General features: G+C 39.6%; 1 protein-coding gene and 1 long non-coding RNA gene across 3 annotated transcripts in view; one reads left to right on the forward strand and one right to left on the reverse strand.

The window, feature by feature from the left end:
* Nucleotides 1-1,836, forward strand: part of LOC109310503 — a 137,412-nt gene extending 135,576 nt beyond the window's left edge. The window contains exon 4 of the long non-coding RNA XR_002101223.1: nt 1,205-1,836. This is a non-coding gene — a long non-coding RNA (uncharacterized LOC109310503). The remainder of the gene's footprint in view (nt 1-1,204) is intronic.
* SLC6A2 (solute carrier family 6 member 2) overlaps nt 1-16,810 on the reverse strand; it is a 117,317-nt gene that overhangs the window by 57,819 nt on the left and 42,688 nt on the right. The gene's annotated exons all lie outside the window — the stretch shown is intronic.

A 16,810-nucleotide genomic window follows, 5' to 3' on the forward strand; every position in this document is an offset into this window, starting at 1 on the left:
GATTCAGGATTGTCTGAGAAATCCATGAAATCAAGAACAACAACAAAAAATTAATAAAATGCTGGCTCCTCAGCAGAGCCAGTGGTCCTTGCTGCCAGCTGGTGGGGTGGCACAAAGGGCAGCAGACAAATGGTGGCTGCCCCTTTGTCCTCCCAGCCCCCCCGCCCCTGGGGCCACTCTGCCAATCAGGTCTGAGCGGTAGGGCTACTGTGAAATGATTGTGGAATTAGAACTTTACACTGTGATCAACTCGCAAAAATTTGTAAGTCCCCTTGCAATTTAGGTAGACTCCCTAGCTATAGGTAGATTTAGTAGAAAGGAAAATTGCACTGGAAAATCAGTAGCTTATCTGATTACGTTTCTACTTCTCTTGGAAGTTGGTTCCAGATCCTAGCCGCCCTGACCAACTTCCAAGAGAAGTGGTGCTGGCTCCTACCCTGGGGGTCTTTAAGAGGAGGCTGGATGAACACCTTGCCGGGGTCGTTTGACCCCAGTACTCTTTCCTGCCATGACAGGGGCTTGGACTTGATGATCTGCTCAGGTCCCTTCTGACCCTACCAACTATGGAACTATGAAAATCTCTCTCTCTCTCTTTAAAATGGCAGTTTTACATACCCTTATTCCAGGGCTTATTCAATTCAAAATAGGTTTACTAAATTAACTAGAAAATGGTGTCTAACAGGGAAATTTCTGATAGTTAGCATAGTGACTAAACTCTAAAAACACCATCCCTAGTTCACTGCCCATCACTATATAGTATATATTGCCTCAGTGGTGATCCCAGGACTGCTGCCAACAAACACACTTCATCCCCTTGGTTCCTGTGGTACATGGAATGCTGAAAAAAATATTCTGGTCATGTTTAGAGCAGTTTAGAGAGAACCCTTCTCAAATGAAAAATGTCTTTCAGTTAATTATTTAAGATACAGAAAAGCTCTAGGAAAAACAGTCCATTAATATAGAACTCTGATATTATTAAAGAGTTTTAGTCAATGCCAAGTCAAAGCTTCAGTTCCTCACAGTATCAGGAAATGGTTGGTTAAATAATATATCTGTTTTGCTTTACTAGCTCATCACATCTAATAGAAAGGAAGTGTATAATCTTTTTAGAATGGTTCTTTAATTTCAGTCTTATTTGGATGAAAAATGCTTTTAAAGGCATCATGTCAAATTAAGTAGTTGATCTGTTTTTCTTTAATTGTAGGGCTAGCAATGCATAAGCAAGGGAAGCATGTGGATCAATGTGTATGGGGCACACAGTCAGAGATCTTCCATTGTTAGAAATGATGGTGTGGACTTTGTTTTATTTTTTCAAGAACACCTAATAGCTAAAACCTGCAAAAACACAATGAAGATTGAAGACAAACTTCTAAATATGCTTATCTGAAAAAAGTTTCTTCGACCAAATGTAACTCTACAAATGGACTGGGCTCATTCGAAGTCAACCTACCACTTCTCATCTCAAGCCATATCAAATATCAGGTGTTCAAGGTATATCTACATTGTAATCCAGGAAAATGTGATTGTAGCTTGCATAGATGTAAAGGAGCTAATTTTAATCTCATTAGTTAATGTACTGTTGGCATTGAATCTGTGTCAATATGCTTAATGTGGACTAGTTTGACAGCCCACATTGTACCTCAGGCTACTCTAGCTACATTTATTCAAGCTTGATGGTTTAAAGCTAACTTGGGTAGGTCTACACATGCAGAAATCACAGTTTTCAACTGCAGTCTGGACCAACCCTCAGAAAAGTTAAACCTGATCCTACTTCCATTACTCCCCTTGAACTGTCAATTTCTGCAAGCATTCTGAATCATTAAATGTGTGTGCTTCCTTGTTGTTTACTTTTCATGAATAATCTAGCAAATTAGCTTACTGATAGGACCATTTAGCCAGTAGAGCAATTTTGTATCTGGGCCTCCAAACATTTGCACTGGAAGCTTGTAGAAGCTTGATTCTAAGCAGTCTGTTTCTTTCATTAGGGAAAAAGTTATCATAAAACAGAAAATAGAAACATAGCTTTGTGTTGAATAAAATCAGCTGTCTTCCTGAGTAGCAAGGTGTTAACGTCTGTAGAAAATTACTGTTCCATATATAGAACTCTTACCATCTCTGATGTCATAACATTTTTTTAACCTCTGCAATTATATGATCATTCAGTACATGGTAACTTTCTGTAGCATGCCCTTGGCTGGGAAGTGCTGAGTGGTTTATGAATGCAGTATAGCTGCATCACTTAGTACAAGATTTAGTATTTAGCTTGTGCTTTGGGATTAGACTTGCTGACAACAGGAGGGAGGAAAGCAGTGGGACCTAACCAAGTGTTTGCTGTGATAAGTTTGCCTGACATGTTTCCAAATCTAATTTTTCAGGCCCCATCCAGATGACCATGATGTTTGTTTCCTTGGGGACACATAGCAGTGGCACATCTTGTGCTGCTGCTACTTGTTCCTGGGTAATGCCCATGCCATGTGCACTCTGGTACATAGCAGATTACCTCGGGTGGGATTGGGGAGAAAAGGGCCAGCAACTGTGCCGGCCCCAGTAGCCTTACTGTGGAGAGCTGCAGCCATGATGTTCCTGCAGCATGGCTTCAGCTGGCCAGCCTCTAGTTTGGGGCAGCGTACACTGCTGCTACATGTGCTGCTACACTTTTTTTTGATGCGGGGTTGTTTTTTTTACCCCAGAATTTCCTAGGGTCAGCCTCTCCCCCCAGCACTTCAAGCAGTATGAGGAATGCCTGCATGTGTGGTGTGTGGCGCCACACATGGGTCTACAGTGCAACATAGCGCATGTCCATGCTTGTCTGGATACAGCCTTAGGGTTCTTTACAAGGTTAGGTACAAGCTTAGGTACCTTTTGATGAGGTACAAGGTTTGTAGGAAACCAGTGTGTCGTTTATTAACTTTTGACTACTATGAAACTAGATACAACAGAAAACCCAACTAGTGGTCCAGTTCTGTCCCCATCCTTTCCATTGTATAGTGCTTTATGTTACTAGTTTTTCAACTGATTTTGAGTTAAAGCAGCATATAGAGTTTGTAAAGCACGTGGAGGCCAGCTGAACTGAGGGAATCAGGTGTCATTTAGTGTATACAACCATTTCCTTTGCACCAGATAGAGAGGTGAGAGATACAATTTATGATCTTCTTCAGATTTCTCACCCCATGCTCATAAAAAAACTAGGAGACTGCAGGGTTGATACCCACACAGTCAGATGGGTGGCAAATTGGCTTGAGGCTCACACCCAGAAAGTAGTGGTGGATGGATCATTTTCAAGTTGGAGGGAAGTGGGCAGTGGAGTTCCCCAGGGCTCGGTCCTCGGGCCTGTGCTATTCAACATCTTTATCAGCAACTTGGAAGTGGGCGTGGAAAGCACACTGTCCAAATTTGCTGATGACACAAAGTTGTGGGGAGAAGTGGGCACACTGGAGAGGAGGGACAGAATTCAACTAGACAGGTTACAGAGGTGAGCGGATGAGAATAGAATGGAATTCAACTCAGACAAGTGCAAGGTGCTGCATCTAGGGAGAAGGAACTTACCTATAGGCTGGGGAAATCCCTTCTCAACAACACAGTGGCTGAAGGGATCTTGGAGTCATTGTTGACTCCAGGATGGACATGAACTGCCAATGCAAGGAAGCAGTCAGTAAGGCTAACCGCACCTTGTTGTGCATCTACAGAATAACAGCCACAAATTCATTGAGAGTAGGTTCAGGCTTGATATCAGGAGACATTACTTTATGGTTAGGGTTGCCATGCTCTGGAATGGCCTCCCAAGGGAGGTGGTGCTCTCCCCTATCTTGTGGGTCTTCAAGAGGAGGTTGGACAGGTATCTGGCTGGGGTATTATGATCCCAGCACTTGTTCCTGCCCAGGGCAGGGGGTCAGACTTGATGATCTGTTCAGGTCTCTTCCGACCCTAGAAACTATGAAACTATGTCTTCAGGAGACTTGCCTTAGGTTGCAACATCTGGTATCCCTTTGCATTAGCAAAATGATGCAAAAGGATTGGGACAACCTTCTCCATCAACTGAAGCACAATCCCACATGTGTGCAAAGGAATGTTTTTAACCTACACAATTTAGGATGTTTTGAGGTAACACAGGCTTTAGGGAACAAGGTGACACTGCATAGTCTTTGGATATACAAAAAACTGTAACATTTATTTTCAAGTCAGATCTATCTGATCTTTCTTCTTCAGTCCTTACTTGATTTAGGAAAAGTGACAAGAGACAGTACTAATGGTAGCAATTCTTTTCTGTTGCCTTTGCAGCTTTTTTGTTGCTTATCTATCTAGCTATCATATCTTCTAAAAGTATCACATGAAAGATAAAGATTGAAATCTTCCAACCTTTTTTTTCTAGATAGACAACTGCAACTCTAACTCTACTAGCAAAGTTAAGGACATTTTCATATTACTGACAGAGTGTGAGAGAGACAAACAACAAAGGAAATAAAACATCAGATACAGTAAAATAACCTGTTATAGCATTTTGCCTAAAATTTTTCAGTACTAAGAAAAAAGTGATGATAGGTAAAACACGAGAGACACATACATCATCTAGTGGGGGGAAAAGGTGGGGAGGAGCTAATAGCATGCATATAATGGACCCATTATGTTTGACTGAGCAAAATAGATGAGAAGCTAATAAATCATTTAGTGTAATTTTTCACTTTGTGACAATTCAGCCTGAATCCCAACTGCAGCTCTCAGTTTTCAGCTGGAACAGTTGTTCAATGCTAACGATGAGCATGCAGATATGTAAAACAATAGGAGCTCACATGCTGGTCCATCCAGTCCAGTATCCCATCTCTTGTGAGAACTAAAGCACATACTTTATTACCCCTTGCAAAATATATTAGCGTGGACTGTTATAAATATAGATATTTTTGTTATTCTTAAAAAGGGTTCCATCCCTTTCTGAACCTTGCTAATTCTCCAGTTCAATAACACTTTTGTGGCAGTGAATACCATAGTGATAATTATATGTTATATAAAACAGATAAGCACAGTAACTCTTAATTCTTCAAGGAAACAATAGCCTAGTACTTTGCCTTAGAGACTAGTAGTTTAACATTTTCATGTCCTGGGCAATAGCGTATCCTCTGGGAACTGACTGGGCAGCAGAATTATCCAGAAGAGAACAAGCTAAAGAATGAAGTGTTGGCAGGGAGATCTGTCCAATGTTTCCTGGATACAGAGCTCAATGCAAACTGTGCAAGAATGCTCTCAATTAGTCTGTTTCTAATTGCATTATAAATTTAATAAATTAAGCAGTGACTTTACTTTCTGTAGTTTACGAAACTGTATGTGTTTGTCCCTTTAGAATCTTCTATGCATGACAGTTGTCCTCATTTTTAAACAATCAAAAATCAGCCTGTTTACAGAATACAGACTAGGGTACTGACTTTGAAATAAAAATACTCATAGTCACTTACATAAAGGGTACCAACAGACTTAGTTTGTTTGGAATTAATATATTTTACCATTTTTTTGGAAACTGCAGTGAGTTTTAGCACTCCATAGCTACTCCATAAGCAGTACTTTTGTACTGACTTATATGTAGTACAAACCTTTTCTTTAAATAAAATTTTGTTTCTAGAGCCAGATCAATTTTGAATTAAGTTCCAAATTCGATTCTATGTGATACTATCACCAGCAAGTATCCCACCTCCCAGACTCAGCAGTCTGGGGCTTCAGCTACTCCTAAATCCATGGCATGCATGCTACATGCAAGCCCAAAGCCCAGAAGCTTTGGGGTTCAGATGCCCCCTAATCTTGCTTGGCCCTAGCCAAAAGGCTGAAGGAGCAAGCTATGGGGAAAATCTGAAAGCAATCACCTATCACCATATAAGGTACAGCCCAAATCCTTGCATTTGGCCTCCATTTGACCCTCGCACTAGGGTCAGCCTGGCTACAATACAAGAGACAGGCCTTCACCCTTTTCACTACACTTGAGTCATTCAGAGTCAAGAAAAGAGTATCTTTTTATTTTTTTATTTTTTATTTTCTGTATTCCAAGCCAATTTAGCCAAAACACGTTCCAATCCAAGAGTCAGTCCAGAACCATAAGTGGCCCTACTACTGGCAAACATACACCACCATCTGGGGCTTTAGATGTTGCTAAAACCTTCGGCAGGCATCCTTCTTGCAGACCCAAGCCTGGAGCCTTGGGGTTCAGATGCCCCCAAGTTTTGCTTGCCCTCAGCCATATGGCCTCAGGTGCCAGCCAGGGAAGAGTCTCCCGTTTCCATAAAGTGGGCTTAAAGCCATGACTTTCCCACTCCAACAGCTAAATGGGAGGTTTATACATTCTACATTAGCTTAGCGGGTATTACCCCCATGCCAGGAGAACAGTCCTCTCCAGTGTAGCTACAGAGACCATCTCCATGGTCACAGTGTTTCCCTTGCCAGGTAAGCATAGACTATGCTTGAACTGAACCTTCAGGAAGCCAACAAGTGATCTAGTACAAAATTAATCCAAAGCCAAAAGATGCATGATTTACTGTTAGTTCATTGAGCCGGGTCCCAGCAGAGTCATCACCATTTCAAGCCATGGTGACCCCATAGCTCAACACTGCTCAGTATGTGTGTGTGAACTCCCAAAACCTACCACAGAATATGCATGTGCTGATTACCTCCTGCCTCCCACCCCCCAGTCATGACCAGAACTGTGTTTTCTTGTAATCAGTCCCGGGATTCTCCAAAAATGCGTATGCAAATGATGTAAAGGGCAACATGGTTTGGCTCCACCTCATGGAGGGCAGGGCCACACTAATCATAATGCAACAGGCTGGGAGAGGGGCAGAGAGATAGATTCTGGGTGAACTGTTTGGAGCCCCATTTGGTGATGTTTGCCAGACATTTAAGGCTGGTGAAGAGACAGGAATGGCTGGAAATGGGAAAGAAAGACACAACTCAGCTGTGGATATGAAAAGTAAATTGGAATGTTGTAATGGCTCACCATGACTTGGAAAAGGGTTGGTGCTGAGGGGAACTGAGCTCAACGGCCAATACTATATATCCTGTTCTAATAGGCTATATTAACCTATTTTGGGGGGTAGGTTCCTATGGATTTTGAAGTATCTGATGTCCCAGGTGAAATAGTCTGGGAGTATGATACTTAGCAGTGGTAGCACCACAGACTGGAACAAATGAGCTTTGCTGACTCAGTAGCATTCAGAATTTATTTGGCCTGAAATAAACACACAAAATTTTTCTAAAAATCAGTTTGTTTGTCTAATATATGTCATGTGTTTTATACCCATGCTCAGTATTAGCTCCATTTAATCAGCTTTGCAGTTGGTTTCTATTACTGAGCACATGCTGCTTTTTGCAGCATTTTAATGATAGACAATGTATTTTAAAAGGTTTCCTTATATGCAAATGTAAGATGAGGAGCTTTTTTCCCTTTGATGATTGAGAAAAAAATTTCTTGTCATATATTTGAGTAAGTATGGTATATTTATTGCACTTACTAAACTTTTACAGATATGCAATTATATAATGACAATTTGTTAACATGGAAGATTTTAATCTTTTAAAAGATTCTTAAATATTAGAAAACAAGAATTTTGCCATTTAAATATTGTGTGATGGCAAGTGGTGTATAACTAATACAAGTTACAGTACAGCAATCAGGAGCATGTCAGGTGGAATTACAAGCTCTCAATTCTTCTGGTGTTAAAATAGGTTTAACCTGTTAGCCACCAAAAATGGTGGCGCTGAACATTTGAGGGAACTTCTGAAAATGTGGAACTAAATGAGCTCATATAATAACAAGCACTATAAGAATACCTTAGACAGGGAAAATAATTTCCCAAGAGTTCTGAGCCCTAGTGCTTACTTTGAGACCAAAATTGTGTCCATCAGTTTCAATAACAACTTTAAATAACTGTGGCTTCCAGTTTTCTTAAAAGTATAAAATATTCTTTCTTCTGTAATGTCCCTACAAAGGGAAAGGTAATTGGCTAGGGCCTTGGCATATAATGAATTGCTGATTGACCTAAATTAAATGGTATTTCATTTCGATGAAAGTTAATCTTCTAATGATAAATGTCGACTTCAGGATTTAACTCTCCATTCACTGAGAATATTAATCCCAGTCCACAGAAATCTTCAGTCTACTTATTTTTGCTATTTAATTATTAATACAACCTCTGCTGATACATGTACTGCACTTAGGCACATTCAAATTTACACTGCACTTGAAGCAGCTCCTTGTTACACTTGATTTTGCACCAAGTGCCTTGAGGTTTGCAGATAACACTTGGGTTTAACTCTTCACCTTCTATAATGAATATCTGATACTCTAAGTAGCACTTGTCAGCCTATGTCCACTTTCCCAAGCCATGTCCTTATAGATTATTATTTAATAATGCACAAGGCACCCACAGCATGAATCAAGCAAGAAGCGCTGATGCACACATTCCACAGACGGGCTCTGCCTCTTGTCAAGATTCCACATCTAGGGAAAGTCAGCAGGAGCTCTAGAACTGACCTCAGCTCCTATAATTGTCTGTAGGATGAAAGGCAGTTGATCATTCAGTCAGGTACAAGAGCTTTATAGAGGAAAACCAACACTTAGAATTGTTCTCAGAAGTCAGTGGAAACCAACTATATTGTATAAAGCAGAGAGGAAATGTGCTGATGTTGACTGACCCCTTGCAATAGTGCTTAGTTTGTTTCTAAAGAGTCTCTAACATGGACACAATTACTTTGGCTTCTGATTTTACTAAAAACTCCAAATTCAGATCATGTTTACTAAGGTTCATGAATGTTTCCAGTAGAGTTGGTTAAGTACTATAGATTTCGGAAAATATGCTTATCTATTTAAACAAACTAATTTCCTCTGTGCTCATATTTAATTTGTGTTCCCTTTCTTTGCATGAAAATCAAATGTGTTAATATTTGTGAAAAAGTTATTTTAAAGAGGCAAAAAGATACATTTGTATCAGAAAATGTGTTTGTATGCTTATCCAACCAAAGATAAAAAATAAAATCCTATCATTTATTTGACTGAATTCAAAATAACCACCCAATGTGACTGTAAAATTTTGCCCAAATATTTATTAAATACTTTGGAATACTTAAAACACACACACGTGTGTGTGAATATACAAGATGTTTGTCATAATAAATCATAAAAGTTACAACAATTTAAGCAGAAAAGTGCAGCACGGGGTAGAGACAGCCTTGAAATCACACATGCGTGTATATAGGGGTGTGTATGAGGCAATCTTGTTAGAAATGAGCATAGATTCCCTGGAAGAATGATAAGGCCTCATCCAAAGTCTATTGCAGTCAATGGTTTTTGTTTTTTTCCATTGGCATCAGTGGATTTAGAATAGGTGTGCATGATATGCATATAAAGTTAGAAACTTATGATTTTACATATTATCAGAAACATCTGGCACTGCCTTCTTTAACATTTCAATTAACATTTCAAAGAGGAGATTAGCTTAGAGGTCTAAAAAGCATTATGGACTTATCCATTTTCTATCCAACCACTTAGATTTGTCTATTGTATACATCCGTAGCAGGAAATAGTGTAAAACACTTAAGAGTTGATAGAGACCTGTTCAGCATTATTTATATCTGAGTCTTGTTGTCCATAAGGTAGTCTATAATTGAAAATTGCTGATTTCAGCCATCCTTGAGTTTAGATTCTATTCATATGGGATTTCACCAACAGAATATAGGACTGTCCCTTCTCATTAGATTTTGTCCTCTGATTTACTGTTTTATTTATGGGCAGAACTGCTGATGCTTGCTCTTGAAATCTTTTTTTAACAAAATATGTAATTTAGTTCTCTGATACTGAATAGAAGGATCCTTGTTGTCTGTGTCAGCCAAGAAGGAATAATTAAGGAGCTTTCAAGGAAAGTTAAAGGCAAAATAACTTCAAAAACATATGCTCAGGAGTAGAACTTGCTAGGATAAAAATCTAAGGGCAAGAATTCAGTAGGATTAAAACATGTACTAGGGCATTCACCATTACATGGCTAATGATCATCTACAGATATTTGAGAGAATGCAACATATGTGAGATAAACCTTCCTAATTGAGGGAATATGTAAGCTATGCAAAGGATTTTTAAGGTGGTTAGGAAAAAAACATTGTCTTATAGATAAAGCTTTACTTTGTTTCATTACTGTCCATATTCATAGTTCTTGCACCTTCTTTTAAAGCCTCCAGTACTGGTAACATTGGAGACTGGATACTGGACTTTGTGGGTTATTGTTTTGCTTTGTTATGGCATTTCATATGAAGTATCACATCCCAAACTACTAACCATACAGTTGGTCAAGGAAAGTAAGTGTAATTTTGATTTTTGTCACTACATTCTCATATGCAGAGGTGGTTTCTTGCAGCACATTGTTGCTTCATGCACCTCATAAATTCATTCTCATAAATATGATACTGTCTTGACTCAAGTCTGTTTTAACTTCCATATGGTTGCTTAGGTAGGCTTTCTACAGTTTTTCATATCAGGGTAGACTTGCATACATTCAACTTCAGTGCATTTCTTCCACTGAACCTGGCATGCTCATAAAATGTGTTGCTCATAAAATGTGGTTTATTTATTACACAGGAGAAATGGATGGCAGTCCTGAGACAAAGTGCTATCAGAAGAAAATAACTGTGGCTCAATTTATTGTCACTATTTTGTTCAGGAAATTTCCAGGATTTGTTCTTGCAGAGAATCAGGCCTGGTTATATACACAATGCTTCATGGAAAAAATAGTGCTTTTGTTTTCCCAATTGGTATTTTCTGATCGTCAGCCTAAATGACCACAAGATGGTAACAAAATCATGCCAGGCACAAGAGCTTAGAGAATAAATCTAAATGTGCCTATATTCTGATAAAATGTCTGAAATGCATAATATGCAGTAGAGAACATGGAAAGAAATAGGTTTCAAGGCAGTCTCCCCCCTTGTCCCCCCATGTGGGGCACTTTTCTGCTTAAAACATTGTAACTTTTATGATTATTATGACAAACATAAAGCAGGTCAAAGGCAGTTCGCATACTCCAGGGTGAATTCCAAACCACAGGATAAGGAAGCAATTAAAATTATGTTCGTCTCCAAAGCAATGTGGCACTGACGTTTTACTCCTAACTCAATTTCTCTTGTGGCTTAGCATTACCACTCGAAGAATACCACTTGAAAAACCACACCTCTCTACTTTTAATAAGAAAAACAAAACAGCCATGTATGGAACAATCATTTTGCTTCAGTTTCAACATATAAGTAATTTATAATTGATTTGAACCATCTCTAATGATGTATTCTGGAGGGCCCATTTTGTCCTGTATTTCCAATTCAGGCAGAAATCCCATTGACGTTAATGGGATTGTTGCCTACATGGAGATTGTGGGACTGGAACCAGAATTTCTGAAATAAAACATTTCAGAAATATATTAACACATCTCCCAAAGTGATTAACCAAGTCTTAGTGCTGAAAAATGACAATTTCTGTATTTCTCTCTAAAGCAAATAGTTCTGTGGGCTTTTTTCTTACATGGTGTAAATCAACACAGCTCCACTGAAATCAATGGCACTTCAAGGTTACTGTGGCTCACACTGGTTGAAACGTGCCTCCTATTAACTGTTCCAACACTAGGGAGTGCTAAAGCACAGTTCCTCAGCTCCTCCCCTATAGGATGTCCTTTTGTTGATGCATGCAGGAGCGGATAGAAAGAGCTGCACAAGCCAATTTTTTGAGAAGTAGAAGGGGCACAAAGGGATGAGGGCTCAGGCATGGTCTATCCCCTTTGCATGCCAGAGTAGACTTCTGCTTGGAACCATAGGATCCTAGGAAAGTAGGGCTGAAAGGAACCTCATGGGGCACCTATGCCAGCCCCCTGCTCAAGGCAGGATATTCCTGACTAAAGTGACCCAGCCAAATGCCTGTCCAACCTGTTCTTGAAAACTTCCAAGGATGGAGAATCTAGAGTTTGTCTAGGTAGCCTGTTCCAGTGCTTGAACACCCTCATAATCAGAAAGTTCCTCCTAATCTCTAATCTAAATGCCCTCTATTGCATCTTGAGGCTCCTAGTAGCCTACAGCCACAGAGAAAAGCCCATCTCCATTCTCTCTATAATCATCCTTCAGATATTTGAAAATTTTTATCAAATCCCCATTCTGTTTTCTCTTCTGCGTACTAAATAGCCCTAATTTTTTCAGCCTTTCCTCACTAGTCTTGCTTCCTAGGCTCCCAGTTATTTTTGTTGCTCTGCGCTGGATTCCTTCCAAACTGCCTGCATCCTTCTTGAAGTGTGCAACCCAAACACTTTTTTAAAAGTATGGTGGCTTCCATTACAGAGTTGATGTTTGTATCTGTTTCCCCTACTCAACCTGTCTTTGATTGTCCCTTGAAAGAGAAGCCTGAATCTTTTTTTTAAATTAAGCTAGGTTTTATGATAAATATGCAACATACAAAACAAACAAAACAAACAAACAAAAAAAGGAAACAGAAAAAAGCAATCAGAATCTACCACAGACTTGATGTTCCTAGGCTTTTAGGCTCTAAAAATATTGTTAAAATTTGCATTTCCATATGCAGAAATGTGCTTTACAAAATGGAAATGAAAACTGTCCTTGTTGTGCAAAGCATAACACTATTACACTGGCAGCTACAGTTGCAAGTGCTGCCCTCAAGACTCCCACTCCTGTGGTTTCCTGTATATGCCTTGCAGTATTAATAACAGCAATAATGGAACTCATTTATTTCCACCTCCACTGACAGAATTACTATTTCACTGAAATAATAAGCTTGTTCTCCTTTTTATGATACTCTCACAACAAGTAGCCATTCTTATTACAGTTTCAGACCTCCATTCTAATGATATTAGTTATAGTGAATACTTGTCTTTGTATAGAGGCAACACTTCCATAGAAATCCCTTTGAACATTTAATGTCTATGTCTGTATTTATCTTGATTTCTTTACAGTGTAAAAGCAGCTGTCTGTGCTTCCTAGTTTCTTCATATGACTAACCAAAACACAAAAGACAAAACCTCCCACAGTAAATTGGTCCTAGGCAAATTAATTTTCTTTGCCATTACCCATATTGAACAACAGTGGTCAACACAACAAAGCTGAAGCCTAGACATGAAGTTAGATACTTTAGGGAACAGATCACTTTGTGATACCATGAATTAAACAAACATGCTCAATCCTAGCTTCACCCATCATGAAACAATTTGTCAATCCAAGAAAATAAAACGTCTGCTTTCAAGACAACAGCATGCTATAGAACTATGGTAAAAATTAGGAACCATTGCAATCATGTTAGGAATTACAGCTCTCTTGCAGTAAAGCTTTGGTTAGAAATAAATGACTAAAAACAATCCATCAGGAATAAGTAGGTGCAATTCCAATGCAAATACCTGGGCCATGTCCAGCAGTAATTCTGGCAGTAACACAAAAGAAAATAAATAAAAAATTATCAATTAATTATTCAAAAATCATGCAAAAGATTAATGTAATTTAGCAGCAGAGAAGGTTTGCAGCCGGCAAATAAATAAACAGGAAGGCAAAGAGATAAACAGGAGATCCCTTATTTCAACAAGTACTCCACTCTTACTGTGTTTTATTTCTACACCCTAATTCTTTAGCCCTATTAATTACATATATTTTGTAAACCCATTGAAAATGGAATCTGTGGATGTTAACATCACCTCATTTACTTCCATGTACTGACCATGTTACATGCAGCATGGGGCTTATGTGCAGTGTATATGGCTTGTTTGTTAAAAACTTATAGCCTTGAGTTGCATTCATTGATCTTGTGTTCAAGGAAAAAGATGCTTTTACTAAACAACTGACCACAAGACTGCAGGTTCTAGTGAAGATTAAATTCACTATTCCTAATTAGTCATCTCACCTGGAACATGTATTATGTAGCAAAGATAAGAAGAAAATCCAGACCTCTCAAATTCTGGTTTTGTGCATTTGTAGGGTCAAATATTGAACTGTGCTTTATAGTGAAGTTACACATTACATTTATACTATACTAAACACACTTACAATGTGAGTTTCTGCATATTCAACCTTATTAACATGCGCTAGGTTCCCTTTGAATGCCTCAAAGTTATGGCACTTTAGCCAAGGGTTAACTCTTATCTTTGTTACCTAACTTATGTTAGGGTAACTTCAGTCTGCTCTGCAGTGATAATACAGGTAATCTGCAGTCTTCAGCATCCCAGGATGCACTGTTCCCAAGCCCTCCCTCACACTCAGAGCAAGGATGGAGTCCAGGTGTCCTTGCTCCTAGCCATGCCCCTGCTGGCCAGACCTCTAATGGCAAGCCAGAGCTGTACAGGCAAGGGATGGTGTTAACCCTTATAGGCTAAGTATAGACAGTCAAAAAGCCAGAGGCTGAATTAATTCAGTCTTTGCAGGTTAGTTGAAGCTGCAAAGATTGAAGCAATTAACAAATGAACAGGTAGTCACTTTTGATTCAGGAAATGCAGCCACATGCCTGCAGTGGCTCAAGCCAGAAGCTGGGGGAACTATGTTCCTCTTCCTGCTGCCCCCAAAGGTCTCTGGGATTTGCAGTCCAGGCTCACAGCAGCAGGACTCTGTAGGATTGTTCATCACTTCCTTTTCCTGCTTCCAGGTTCATCTGGGATTTGTAGTCCACAGTTGCAGCCAGCACTAAGCAGGACAGAGCAGCTCAGGGGAAGGGAATTTTAACCTCCCTCCCTGGCCCCACACCCCAGCAGGGGTTTATATGGGGAGGCCGGTGAGCCAGTCCTCATTGCTCCAGCTAGGGAGGGGAAAGACCAGCCCTGCTCTGTGGAACAGACAGCACAGCCCATCCCAGGGCTGCAAAATGCTGGGATGCTGGGGAACTCTGATTTAACTTGAATCAGGAAGGGGTCTGGGACAGCAGATAATAAATTCAACCAAGGTTTTTCTTAAACTAGTTTCAGACATTTTGAAACTGGTTTCTATGCACTGAACTTCTATTCTGTTACAGGTTTAAATTAGTTTCTGATCACTTAAACCGGTTTATGTGTAACTTCTGTCCATATCCATAGTGAGACTGTTCACAGCACATTCTCACTTTAACATTGCTTAACATTCCACAGATTTAGTACGGTCAAAATATAACTTTACCCTTATTGAACAGCTAGCAAAGCACTGCAGCTAAAACTTTAAAGGGATTCCCCCACCTCACAGAACTCTGAATAATTTATTTCAATAATTCCAAAATGAACCTCTAACCCAAGTAAAAAGTAATAGCAAAATCGATAAAATCAACATTCTTTAACCAGACCATTAATGAGAAATACAGAATTAAACAGAACATGTATGAAGTATGAAGCCCTGAACTGGGGATCCATAACAAGAACTTCAGATATGAGCCCTAGGCATGTTGACAGATTGTAGCTGCCAACACAATATAGCTGTGAAGAAAGGCTAGTGTAATCTTACAATGTAGTAGGCAGGGTCTATGCGCTAGACCTGGGAGGTACTAGTATGATTGCCCTCATGTAGAATACTTGAGCACAGTACTGACCACTAATATTAAAAGAAATTAACTTAAACCAGAATGAGTTCAAGGAAGGGCCACTAAGATGAATACGAGAATGGAGACCTTTTCATGTGAAGGAAGATTAAAGAAGTTTGACTTGTTTAGTTTAGCAAAATGGAGATGAGAAAGAATACATTCACCCATTGCAAGTACATAAAGAGGGTGGATACTGAGACAAGAGAAGAGCTTTTAGGCTGGAAAAAGCCACCAACAGATCAAATGTCTACATGTAGCCATCAGAAAAATTTAGACTGGGAATTAGAAGACCATTTCTAAGTTTCAAAGGAGTGGAATTTTGGAGTGGTCTTCCCAGCAAACTGGTGATAGTAAAGAACCTGAATTTCTTTAAAATTAAACTGGATGGATATATTTGGAGGAATGGAAGGACAGGATGCTCTGGATCATCAAGCAATATATTCTCATGTTTTTGTAATCCCCTGGCCAGGGCATAAAGGTAGTTCTCTTATGTGGGAGATATTTAGTAATCCTATGCCTCAGGTCTTTTGCTGTTTGCCTGTTGGATACAAGAAGAAATTTGGGGTGAAGTAGCTTTTCTCTCAAGTGCCAAAATATTGGGCACAGCTTAAGGTATTTTTGACTGGGGTACACTGATGCCCCTTGTGTATTTAGAAAATACAGAGGTACCTGGTTGAGGGTCTTGCTTTTCCATTCAGGGACATATCAATTACTAAATCTGGGGTTAGCAAGGAATTGTATCCTGAGCTTCTGGTTGGTACAGGCTGGGTAGGATGCTTTCCTTTGTAGCATGGGGAAGGATATTTTTCCTGGGATCTTCTGAGCATACATTAATGAACTACTTTTCTAGAATTGAAGTGCCTAGGCATTGCCCTTACCTTCTCTGTATTTACCTATGGCACATTATAGGGTGGTGCTGGTGTTAAAATACTGTGCCTATAGTTGTGAGGGTCTGAGGTGGGGATTTGGGGAATTCCTTTAATAATGACTTCCTGAAAACACAGAGGCTGGACTCTGTGGCTAGGCACAGACATTACACATAAACTGGGTTAAGTGCACATAAAACAGTTTCAAAATGGCCAAAACCAGTTTGAGATAAACCTGGTTGAATGTAACATTGGACTTAACTGATTCAGCTCAAACTGGGTTCATCAGTGGCAGGTCCTGTCAGACCAACCTGGTGGCCTTTTACGATCAGATCACCAAATCATTAGATGCAGGGGTAGCAGTGGATATAGTCTTCCTGGACTTCCGGAAGGCTTTGGACACTGTCTCTCACCC

The sequence above is a fragment of the Crocodylus porosus genome, unplaced genomic scaffold (assembly GCF_001723895.1).
Source record: "Crocodylus porosus isolate Cpor-Errol unplaced genomic scaffold, CroPor_comp1, whole genome shotgun sequence".
NCBI classification, from domain to species: Eukaryota; Metazoa; Chordata; order Crocodylia; family Crocodylidae; genus Crocodylus; species Crocodylus porosus.